Here is an 11731-nt window from a genome sequence, read left to right as displayed (position 1 = left end):
TGGTCACATATTTATCAGATGTTATTGCGGGTGTAGCAAAATGCTAGTGTTTCTAGCTCCAACAGTGCAGTAGTATCTAACTAAATGCTTGTGTTTCTAGCTCCAACAGTGCAGTAGTATCTAACTAAATGCTTGTGTTCCTAGCTCCAACAGTGCAGTAGTATCTAACTAAATGCTTGTGTTTCTAGCTCCAACAGTGCAGTAGTATCTAACTAAATGCTTGTGTTCCTAGCTCCAACAGTGCAGTAGTATCTAACTAAATGCTTGTGTTTCTAGCTCCAACAGTGCAGTAATATCTAACTAAATGCTTGTGTTTCTAGCTCCAACAGTGCAGTAATATCTAACATTTCACAACAATACACACAGATCTAAAAGAATGGAATGAAGAAATATATCAATATTAAGATGAGCAATGTCAGAGTATTGAGTATAAATGTGTGTGTGTGTTTTAGAGAATTCCAATTGCGCGCTCCATCAAAATTTGAACCATCTTTGACTTTGTATTGTGTGGCAAAACTGCACATTTTAGAGTGTGTGTGTACAGCACACATAGGATGGCTATAATACAAACCTTTTTTTTAACCTCTCCCAGTGGAAAGCAGACTGAACCATGTTAACCTTTATTTAACTAGGCAAGTCAGTTAAGAACAAATTCTTATTTTCAATGACGGCCTAGGAACTGTGGTTAACTGCCTGTTCAGGGGCAGAACGACACCTTGTCAGCTCAGGGATTTGAACTTGCAACCTTCCGGTTACTAGTCCAACACTCTAACCACTAGGCTACCCTGCCGGCCCCATATACATATGAAATGAGTAAAACACTATGTAAACATTATTACAGTGACCAGTGTTCCATGTCTTTGTACATAGGGCAGCAGCCTCTGGCGTGCAGGGTAGAGTAAGCGGGTGGTAGCCTGCTTCAAAGGCATTTACCACAGAGAGGGGCAAGCACATTTAGCCTGTACAAAATTACTATTCAATAACAGATGACTCGACATACAATTAAATACTTTCACTTTAACTCCAAAAGTTACATTACAATTCTCGACTCAAGTTCCAGAAGACTACTAACTTCTCTCAGTCAGGACATGACCGCCAGGACATGACCGCCAGGACATGACAGCCAGGACATGACCGCCAGGACATGACCGCCAGGACATGACCGCCAGGACATGACAGCCAGGACATGACCGCCAGGACATGACCGCCAGGACATGACAGCCAGGACATGACCGCCAGGACATGACCGCCAGGACATGACCGCCAGGACATGACAGCCAGGACATGACAGCCAGGACATGACCGCCAGGACATGACCGCCAGGACATGACAGCCAGGACATGACAGCCAGGACATGACAGTCAGGACATGACCGCCAGGACATGACCGCCAGGACATGACCGCCAGGACATGACCGCCAGGACATGACCGCCAGGACATGACAGTCAGGACATGACAGCCAGGACATGACAGCCAGGACATGACCGCCAGGACATGACCGTCAGGACATGACAGCCAGGACATGACAGCCAGGACATGACCGCCAGGACATGACCGCCAGGACATGACCGCCAGGACATGACCGCCAGGACATGACCGCCAGGACATGACAGCCAGGACATGACCGCCAGGACATGACCGCCAGGACATGACCGCCAGGACATGACCGTCAGGACATGACCGTCAGGACATGACCGCCAGGACATGACCGCCAGGACATGACCGCCAGGACATGACAGCCAGGACATGACAGCCAGGACATGACCGTCAGGACATGACCGCCAGGACATGACCGTCAGGACATGACCGTCAGGACATGACCGCCAGGACATGACCGCCAGGACATGACAGCCAGGACATGACCGTCAGGACATGACCGCCAGGACATGACAGTCAGGACATGACCGCCAGGACATGACAGTCAGGACATGACAGTCAGGACATGACCGTCAGGACATGACCACCAGGACATGACCGCCAGGACATGACAGTCAGGACATGACCGCCAGGACATGACAGTCAGGACATGACAGTCAGGACATGACCGCCAGGACATGACAGTCAGGACATGACCGCCAGGACATGACCGCCAGGACATGACAGTCAGGACATGACAGTCAGGACATGACAGTCAGGACATGACCACCAGGACATGACCGCCAGGACATGACCGCCAGGACATGACAGTCAGGACATGACCGCCAGGACATGACCGCCAGGACATGACAGTCAGGACATGACAGTCAGGACATGACAGTCAGGACATGACCACCAGGACATGACCACCATCTACTGTTCATGTGAATTATTGTAAAAAAATATATATATATTTAAAAAGATCGCATCAGATAATTTTTTAAAATTGAAATCCAGTGATTTGAAATGCATTCAAAACGCATTAAAATGTCTGATAAATTATATAAATACTGAATGTATACATTTTATACACCCTACATATAGCTTTTCCTACCCATGCTGTTTACTGATGTTAATGAGGAGGGGTGGAAAGACAATCGAAGGTGTGACACAGTCCTGGCTAAAGATCATGTTTGTACCGAGGTAACCAAGACAACACCATACATTACCAGATATAGGTTGTAAAGACCCTACTGAGTACATCCAACCCCACTTTTACCTTTGCACAAAGAATTGCCCAAATTCACACACACACACGGAGGTACGCAAACACAGGGGACTGCATACACACGCACAAATGAATGACTAGCTGGTGATATCTCACTCTCCCTCCCTCGGTCCCTCCCTCCCCTCTCTGTCCCTCCCTCCATCCCTCCATCTATCTCCCTCTGTAGAGGTTAGGAGGAGCTACTCTCCTTGTGTTTGCCAATAAACAGGACCTTCCTATCAATTCAATTCAAGGGGCTTTATTGTCATGGGAAACATATTGTTAACATTACCAAAGCAAGTGAAGTAGATAATAAACAAAAGCGAAATAAACAATAAAAATTAACAGTAAACATTACACTCACAGAAGTTCCAAAATAATAGACATTTGTCATATTATGAATAGACAAATGTCATTATGTCTATATACAGTGTTGTAATGATGTGCAAATAGTTAAAGTAGAAAAGGGAAAATATTGTTCTTCACTGGTTGCCCTTTTCTCGTGGCAACAGGTCACAAATATTGCTGCTGTGACGTCACACTGTGGTATTTCACCCAGTAAATAGATGGGAGTTTATCAAAATTGGGTTTGTTTTCGAATTCTTTGTGGGTCTGTGTAATCTGAGGGAAATATGTATCTCTAATATGGTCATACATTTGGCAGGAGGTTAGGAAGTGCAGATCAGTTTCCACCTCATTTTGTGGGCAGTGTGCACATAGCCTGTCTTCTCTTGAGAGCATTTCTTAATGTTACTCAGTTCCTTTGGATTTGATGCCTCATGATTGAGTTTTGCTCTGTTCAAGTAGACTGTGATTTTGCTGTGATATGATAGGGGTGTCAGTGGGCTGACTGTGAACGCTCTGAGAGACTCTGGGTTGAGGTCAGTGATAAAGTAGTCAACAGTACAACACTGCCAAGAGATGAGCTATAGGTGTACCTACCATAGGAGTCCCCTCGAAGCCTACCATTGACTATGTACATACACAGCGTGCAACAGAGCTGCAGGAATTGTGGCCCATTTTTGTTGGTTATGTTGTCATAGTTGTGCCTAGGGGGGCATATGTGGGAGGGAATGCTGTCACCTCCAGGTAGGTGTTTGTCCCCCTGTGTGCTGAGGGTGTCGGGTTCTTGTCTAGTTCTGGAATTTAGGTCACCACAGACTAGTACATGTCCCTGGGCCTGGAAATGATTTATTTCCCCCTCCAGGATGGAGAAGCTGTCTTCATTAAAGTATGGGGATTCTAGTGGGGGGATATGCATAGCACACAGGAGGACATTTTTCTCTGTTAAGATAATTTCCTTTTGAATTTCTAGCCAGATGTAAAATGTTCCTGTTTTGATTAATTTAATAGTGAGTTAGGTCTGCTCTATACCAAATTAGCATACCCCCTGAGTCCCTTCCCTGTTTCACAACTGGTAGTTTGGTGATGGGACTACCAGCTCTCTGTAACCTAGAGGGCAACCAGTGGGTCTGTCTCCTCTATGCCACCCACCTGGTAGTTTGGTGGATGGGACTACCAGCTCTCTGTAACCTAGAGGGCAACCAGTGGGTCTGTCTCCTCTATGCCACCCACCTGGTAGTTTGGTGGTTGGGACTACCAGCTCTCTGTAACCTAGAGGGCAACCAGTGGGTCCGTCTCCCTTATACCATGTTTCTTGTAGGATGACTGTATTGCCGAGGTTCCTGCTCTTCAGGCCAAAGGCAGATGACCTCAGGCCTTGGATATTCCAGGATGAGATAGTGAAGGCTTTGTGTTCCATAAAGTGTCCAATGTTCTTGGTTGTGTGGTTTGGCCTCAGGCCACTAAGTGTGACCAGAGCCTGCTGAGCATCTGGTACATTCCATTGGCATGGGCTAGTGTAAGAGTGGGGGTTGGGCCTGTTTGCCTGCTCACGACCTGGGCGTATGTGTGACTTTCATGTTGAGGCCCTCTTTGCGGGGGTGGGGTGCATGGGGTGGGCAGGAGTGGCATAGATCTGATCTGAGGGGGCCTAAATGGGGTGTGGGCATGGTTGACTTGGGGTGTGGGCATCTCTCTCTCTGTAGAGGTTGTTTGTCAATAAACAAGAAGATGGACAACAAGTAATGAAGGAAAGATCATGGAATTTTAGTGCAGGAAAAGCAAACTAGCACAAAAAAATTATATTGTGATATTGTCAAAACGATACGATATACAATATCCTGATCTGTAACTGAATCAATTTGTTCCCCATCACTGTATGAGGTGAGAACACACACGCACACAGATACGAGGTGAGACACACACACACACACACACACAGATACGAGGTCAGAACACACGCACACAGATACGAGGTGAGAACACACACACACACACACACACACACACACACACACACACACACACACACACACACACACACACACACACACACACACACACGAGGTGAGAACACACACACAGATACGAGGTGAGACACACACACACACACACACACACACACACAGATACGAGGTGAGAACACACACACACACAGATACGAAGTGAGAACACACACACACACACACAGATACGAGGTGAGAACACACACACACACAGATACGAGGTGAGAACACACACACACAGATACGAGGTGAGAACACACACACACACACACACAGATACGAGGTGAGAACACACACACAGATACGAGGTGAGAACACACACACACACACACACACACACAGATACGAGGTGAGAACACACACACACACACACACACACACAGATACGAGGTGAGAACACACACACACACACACACAGATACGAGGTGAGAACACACACACAGATATGAGGTGAGAACACACACACATACACAGATACGAGGTGAGAACACACACACAGATACGAGGTGAGAACACACACATATACACACACACACACACATACACAGATACGAGGTGAGAACACACACAGATACGAGGTGAGAACACACACGCACACAGATACGAGGTGAGAACACACACACACACACACACACAGACACACACAGATACGAGGTGAGAACACACACACACACAGATACGAGGTGAGAACAAACGCACACACAGATACGAGGTGAGAACACACACACACACAGATACGAGGTGAGAACACACACACACACAGATACGAGGTGAGAACACACGCAGATACGAGGTGAGAACAAACGCACACGCAGATACGAGGTGAGAACACACGCAGATACGAGGTGAGAACAAACGCACACGCAGATACGAGGTGAGAACACACGCAGATACGAGGTGAGAACAAACGCACACGCACACAGAACCCCCCCTACACATAGTGTTTTTATCCATGGGTTGGTCAGTAATACTTGCCTGCTACCCTCCCTTTCGACTTTATGCCTAAATACATGCATTCACCTGTAAACCCGTGTGTGTGTAGGCCCTAGATTACACTTATACTCACCACTGGTGTATCATCGGCTGCAGTGCTGTGACAGGAGAGAACCTACCGACAGGAGTGGCTACTGGACAACCCTGGGTGTAGATGTGTGTCATTACAGCTGAACCCAGGGTATGGCAAAGTGACAGGAGGATGAAGATTATCTCTGACACACTGAAATACTAAATCACATACTTTACCACCCTAGGTAGCAGCTACTGTATCTATACTTTGTTACTCTCTCCCTCTTTGTTCCTCCACCATCTAACGTCTTCTTCTTCTCCCTCTTGCTCTCTCTATCATCTTCTCCATCTTGCTGTCTCCCTCTATCATCTTCTCCCTCTTACTCTCTCCCTCTCTCTATCATCTTCTCCCTCTTGCTCTCTCTCTCTCTATTTTCTTCTCCCTATTACTCTCTCCCTCTCTCTATCATCTTCTCCCTATTGCTCTCTCCCTCTCTCTATCATCTTCTCCCTCTTACTCTCTCCCTCTCTCTATCATCTTCTCCCTCTTGCTCTCTCCCTCTCTATCATCTTCTCCCTCTTACACTCTCCCACTATCTTCTCTCTAAATTCAATTCAATTCAAGGGGCTTTATTGGCATGGGAAACATATGTTAACATTGCCAAAGCAAGTGAGGTAGATCATATACCAAATTGAAATAAACAATAAAAATTAACAGTAAACATTACACATACAGAAGTTTCAAAAATAATAAAGACATTACAAATGTCATATGTGTATATATACAGTGTTGTAATGCACACAGGTAATGAGTCTGGTAATTCATTGCTTCATAAATAACGGGTGTAGACTAAAGCCTCGTTCACATTACCCATAAGCACTCCGTTACGTTACGATGGATGCCGTGCATTTCGATGGAGACGTCCACAACGGAATGAAAACGCAACGCACTAGCGTCGTCTTCAGTCCAGCCAGAGTCCGTCAAAGAACAGGAAGTTAGTAAAACAGAGAAGATGACAATATGGGGTTTCGGGCGATAGCTTTATGGGATAGCTAGCAACTTGTACACAATGGCCCATTCCTATAAGTGAGTACTATTTTAATAGTAATGTTAAATAATACACATTGGCTTTTAAGCCAATTATACTGTAGAACTGTTGCATCCCATTTTAGTTTGTGATGGTAATGACAATTGTTTTTGATGACATTTATTAGGTGGTGGTCGCGATCTACATGGTATCTTCAACCTAGCCTAGCTATTAGCTACCTACATGGTATCTTCAACCTAGCCTAGCTATTAGCTACCTACATGGTATCTTCAACCTAGCCTAGCTATTAGCTACCTACATGGTATCTTCAACCTAGCCTAGCTATTAGCTACCTACATGGTATCTTCAACCTAGCCTAGCTATTAGCTACCTACATGGTATCTTCAACCTAGCCTAGCTATTAGCTACCTACATGGTATCTTCAACCTAGCCTAGCTATTAGCTACCTACATGGTATCTTCAACCTAGCCTCGTTATTAGCTACCTACATGGTATCTTCAATCTAGCCTAGCTATTAGCGAGGTAATTGAGGGAGATATGTACATATACAGGTAGATAGGGATAAAGTGACGAGCCAACAGGATAAATAATGAACAGTAGCAGCAGCATATGTGATGAGTCAAAAAGGGTGAATGTAGATAGTTAAATAGTTGGACTAACTACCCGGACAAACTATTTAGCAGTCTTATGGCTTGGGGGGTAGAAGCTGTTCAGGGTCCTGTTGGTTCCAGACCTGGTGCATCGGTACCACTTGCCGTGAGGGAGCATAGAGAACAGTCTATGACTTGGGTGGCTGGAGCCTTTGACAGTTTTTAGGGTCTTCCTCTGACACTGCCTGGTATAGAGGTCCTAGATGGCAGGGAGCTTGGCCCCAGTGATGTACTGTACCGTACGTACTACCCTCTGTAGTGCCTTGTGGTCGGAGGCCGAGCAGTTACCATACCAGGCGGTGATGCAGCCAGTCGTACCAGGCGGTGATGCAGCCAGCCGTATCAGGCGGTGATGCATCCAGTCAAGATGATCTCAATGGTGCAGCTGTAGAACGTTTTGGGGATCTGAGGACCCATGCTGAATCTTTTCAGGCTCCTGAGGGGGAAGAGGCGTTGTCATGCCTTCTACACGACTTGTGTTGGTGTGTGTAGACAATGATAACTCCTTAGTGATGTAGACACTGAGGAACTTGAAGCTCTCGACCCGCTCGACCTGTCAACATGCCTGTTCATCAACCCTAACCTTAACTCTCACACACAGAAACAGTATGTAACTGTAAATCAAACGAAAAATGGGGTAACATGCCAGCAGTTGGGGAAAGGGGGTACCTACTCAGTTGACCAACAAAGGGGGTACCTACTCAGTTGACCAACAAAGGGGGTACCTGCTCAGTTGACCAACAAAGGGGGTACCTACTCAGTTGACCAACAAAGGGGGTACCTACTCAGTTGACCAACAAAGGGGGTACCTACTCAGTTGACCAACAAATGGGGTACCTACTCAGTTGACCAACAAAGGGGATACCTACTCAGTTGACCAACAAAGGGGATACCTACTCAGTTAACCAACAAAGGGGGTACCTACTCAGTTGACCAACAAAGGGGGTACCTACTCAGTTGACCAACAAAGGGGGTACCTTCTCAGTTGACCAACAATGGGGATACCTACTCAGTTGACCAACAAAGGGGGTACCTACTCAGTTGACCAACAAAGGGGATACCTACTCAGTTGACCAACAAAGGGGATACCTACTCAGTTGACCAACAAAGGGGGTACCTACTCAGTTGACCAACAAAGGGGGTACCTTCTCAGTTGACCAACAAAGGGGATACCTACTCAGTTGACCAACAAAGGGGGATACCTAGTCAGTTGACCAACAAAGGGGGATACCTACTCAGTTGCACAACTGAATGCATTCAACTGAAATGTGTCTTCTGCATTTAACCCAACGGCTCTGAATCAGAGAGGGGCGGGGGGTGGCTGCCTTAAACGACATCATCGGCACCCGGGAAGCAGTTGTCGTTGGAGGTTAACTGCCTTGCTCAAAGTACTGTACTATTGCACTAGGTATGATGCAGTACGATGTGGTTATTATGCATTATGTGGTTATTATGCATTATGATGTGGCTATAATGGGTTATGATGTGGTTATGATGAATTATGAAGTGGTTATAATGCATTATGATGTGGTTATAATGCATTATGATGTGGTTATAACACGTTATGATGAGGTTATAATGGGTTATGTGGTTATAATGCATTATGATGTTATTATAATGCATTGTGGTTATAACGCATTATGTGGTTATAACGTGTTATGATGTGGTTACAATGGGTTATGTGGTTATAACGCGTTGTGGTTATAATGCATTATGATGTGGTTATAACGCATTATGAAGTGGTTATAACGCATTATGATGTGGTTATAACGCACTATGATGTGGTTATAACGCACTATGATGTGGTTATAACGCGTTATGATGTGGTTATAACGCATTATGAGGTGGTTATAACGCATTATGAGGTGGTTATAACGCATTATGATGTGGTTATAATGCATTATGATGTGGTTATAACGCACAATGATGTGGTTATAACGCATTATGATGTGGTTATAACGCACTATGATGTGGTTATAACGCATTATGATGTGGTTATAACGCATTATAATGTGGTTATAACGCATTGTGGTTATAACGCATTATGATGTGGTTATAACGCGTTGTGATGTGGTTATAATGCATTATGAGGTGGTTATAACACATTATGAGGTGGTTGTAATGCATTAGGATGTGGTTATAACACATTATGATGTGGTTATAACACATTATGAGGTGGTTATAATGCATTAGGTTGTGGTTACAATGCATTATGATGTGGTTATAACGCATTATGATGTGGTTATAACGCGTTGTGGTTATAACGCGTTGTGGTTGTAACGCATCAGGATGTGGTTGTAACGCATTGTATTTCTTGTCACTGTAATATAGTATTTGTTCATTGTATTTCTTGTCACTGTAATATAGTATTTGTTCATTGTATTTCTTGTCACTGTAATATAGTATTTGTTTATTGTATTTCTTGTCACTGTAATATAGTATTTGTTCATTGTATTTCTTGTCACTGTAATATAGTATTTGTTCATTGTATTTCTTGTCACTGTAATATAGTATTTGTTCATTGTATTTCTTGTCACTGTAATATAGTATTTGTTTATTGTATTTCTTGGCCGTGTAATATAGTATTTGTTTATATGGGAAAACAGCAAGTTGAGATATGGCAACACCTCATTATTTTTTACATCCCACTTTCTACCTTTGGCACTCAGCAGCAATAACTGAGGCAGTGGAACGCCTGAGATAGCAACACTAAACTGACACAAGTGCTCTTTATAAAGAGACCATAGCTCTGAGTTTCTGCCAACACATCACAATTGCTAAGGAACACATTCATTGGGGACTAGCTTTTATGTATCAGGAATGGATGCAATTCTTTTAAGATCATTTCATTGTAACTCAGGTCATTGCTGGTGAAAACAGTGAACGAGTGTGAACTGCAAAAGTTGCCATGACAAATGAGGATATTATCTTAACAGATTTCTGATGAATAACCTGCATTTTGATAAGCCTTAACATAATGGTCAACAGATAAGATTGTAGCAGGTCCGGCGTGTATTTACCATATGAGGAACTGTGGACTGCCGTGGGAGTGTGTGTGTGTGATGTCTTGGCTGGCAGACAGGTACTATTATTAGGTCCTATTATTAGCAGGCTCCTCTACAGCAAATATAAATACTTCTCCACAGCAAGTAGGCTACTCAGAACAGCTAGGCTGCTCTCCTGACTGGGTCCTGGAGGTAAGGTGCTCCATACATATTCATATTATATGTTCAATTGCCTTTTAATATTTTAAGATTCTGGCAATCATATGTATTTATTTTTCTCTCAGATTTGATCATGTTTCTAAAATGTAGATGTATATTGCCACTATTTTTTCAGGCAATTAATTGAAAATGCTCTGGTGCTCTGATCCAATACTAGGATGAGCTGAATCTTAACAGGTGCTTTGATACAATACTCGGACACTTATAATCCCTGTTCTGCGTTATATGCTATTATACAATGGGTGGGTCTAATCCTGAATACTGATTAAAAGGCCTATTTACTCTGTTTCATCTGGCTGCGCAATCCGCTGTCTCATCAGCCCAGCCAGGCAATTTATAAATTTGATCTCCACTATAAAAAGCATCTAGACGTTATCTCACATTTCTTTTAGACTAACATTTAGGTTTTAACAGCAGAGATTTGTATAAACCTTGCTGTCTGTGTCCTTCGACATTTGCAACATTGTTTCAATATTGAAATTCGATCTCCAGCTGTCCCATAGTAATGAATGTGTCTGGGGTCGGAACAAAACAGACAGGAAGGCAGCGTTTCTCAGCCAATCAAAATCATGAATCAGTTGGCATCATTTTTATGGATATATACAAAGAAATGTAAATTGAAAAAAGGTAAAAATAAATGAAGTGCAGCTAGTTTACAGTCTTTCAAGCCTCAGTTTGAAGTGATTGTTTTAGCTGTGTTGTTGACTAGCTCCTCTGAACAACAGTGTCCTGACGAGAGAGCACATTTTCTATGCCAGGCAACATCGCGCCTCATTAGCACATGGATGTGTCCAAATAAATGTCACTAATAACTACTTTTGTTATCCGTAGT

The 11731-nt window shown here is 44.0% G+C and overlaps 1 protein-coding gene across 7 annotated transcripts in view; it reads left to right on the top strand.

The window, feature by feature from the left end:
• The first annotated feature begins 10807 nt into the window (after window positions 1–10807).
• Window positions 10808–11731, top strand: part of LOC110499515 (myosin-7) — a 31679-nt gene continuing 30755 nt past the window's right edge. For 3 of the 7 annotated variants that reach the window (XM_090213198.1, XM_090213196.1, XM_090213193.1), the window contains exon 1: window positions 10808–10872. The gene's annotated coding sequence lies outside the window, so the exon portion shown is untranslated. The remainder of the gene's footprint in view (window positions 10873–11731) is intronic. The other 4 variants (XM_090213195.1, XM_090213194.1, XM_090213199.1 and 1 more) reach the window with 3 other exon arrangements.

The sequence above is a fragment of the Oncorhynchus mykiss genome, chromosome 20 (genome assembly GCF_057628025.1).
Source record: "Oncorhynchus mykiss isolate SJ-2025 chromosome 20, ASM5762802v1, whole genome shotgun sequence".
Classification (NCBI taxonomy): domain Eukaryota; kingdom Metazoa; phylum Chordata; class Actinopteri; order Salmoniformes; family Salmonidae; genus Oncorhynchus; species Oncorhynchus mykiss.
This window is presented reverse-complemented; position numbering and strand designations above follow the sequence as displayed.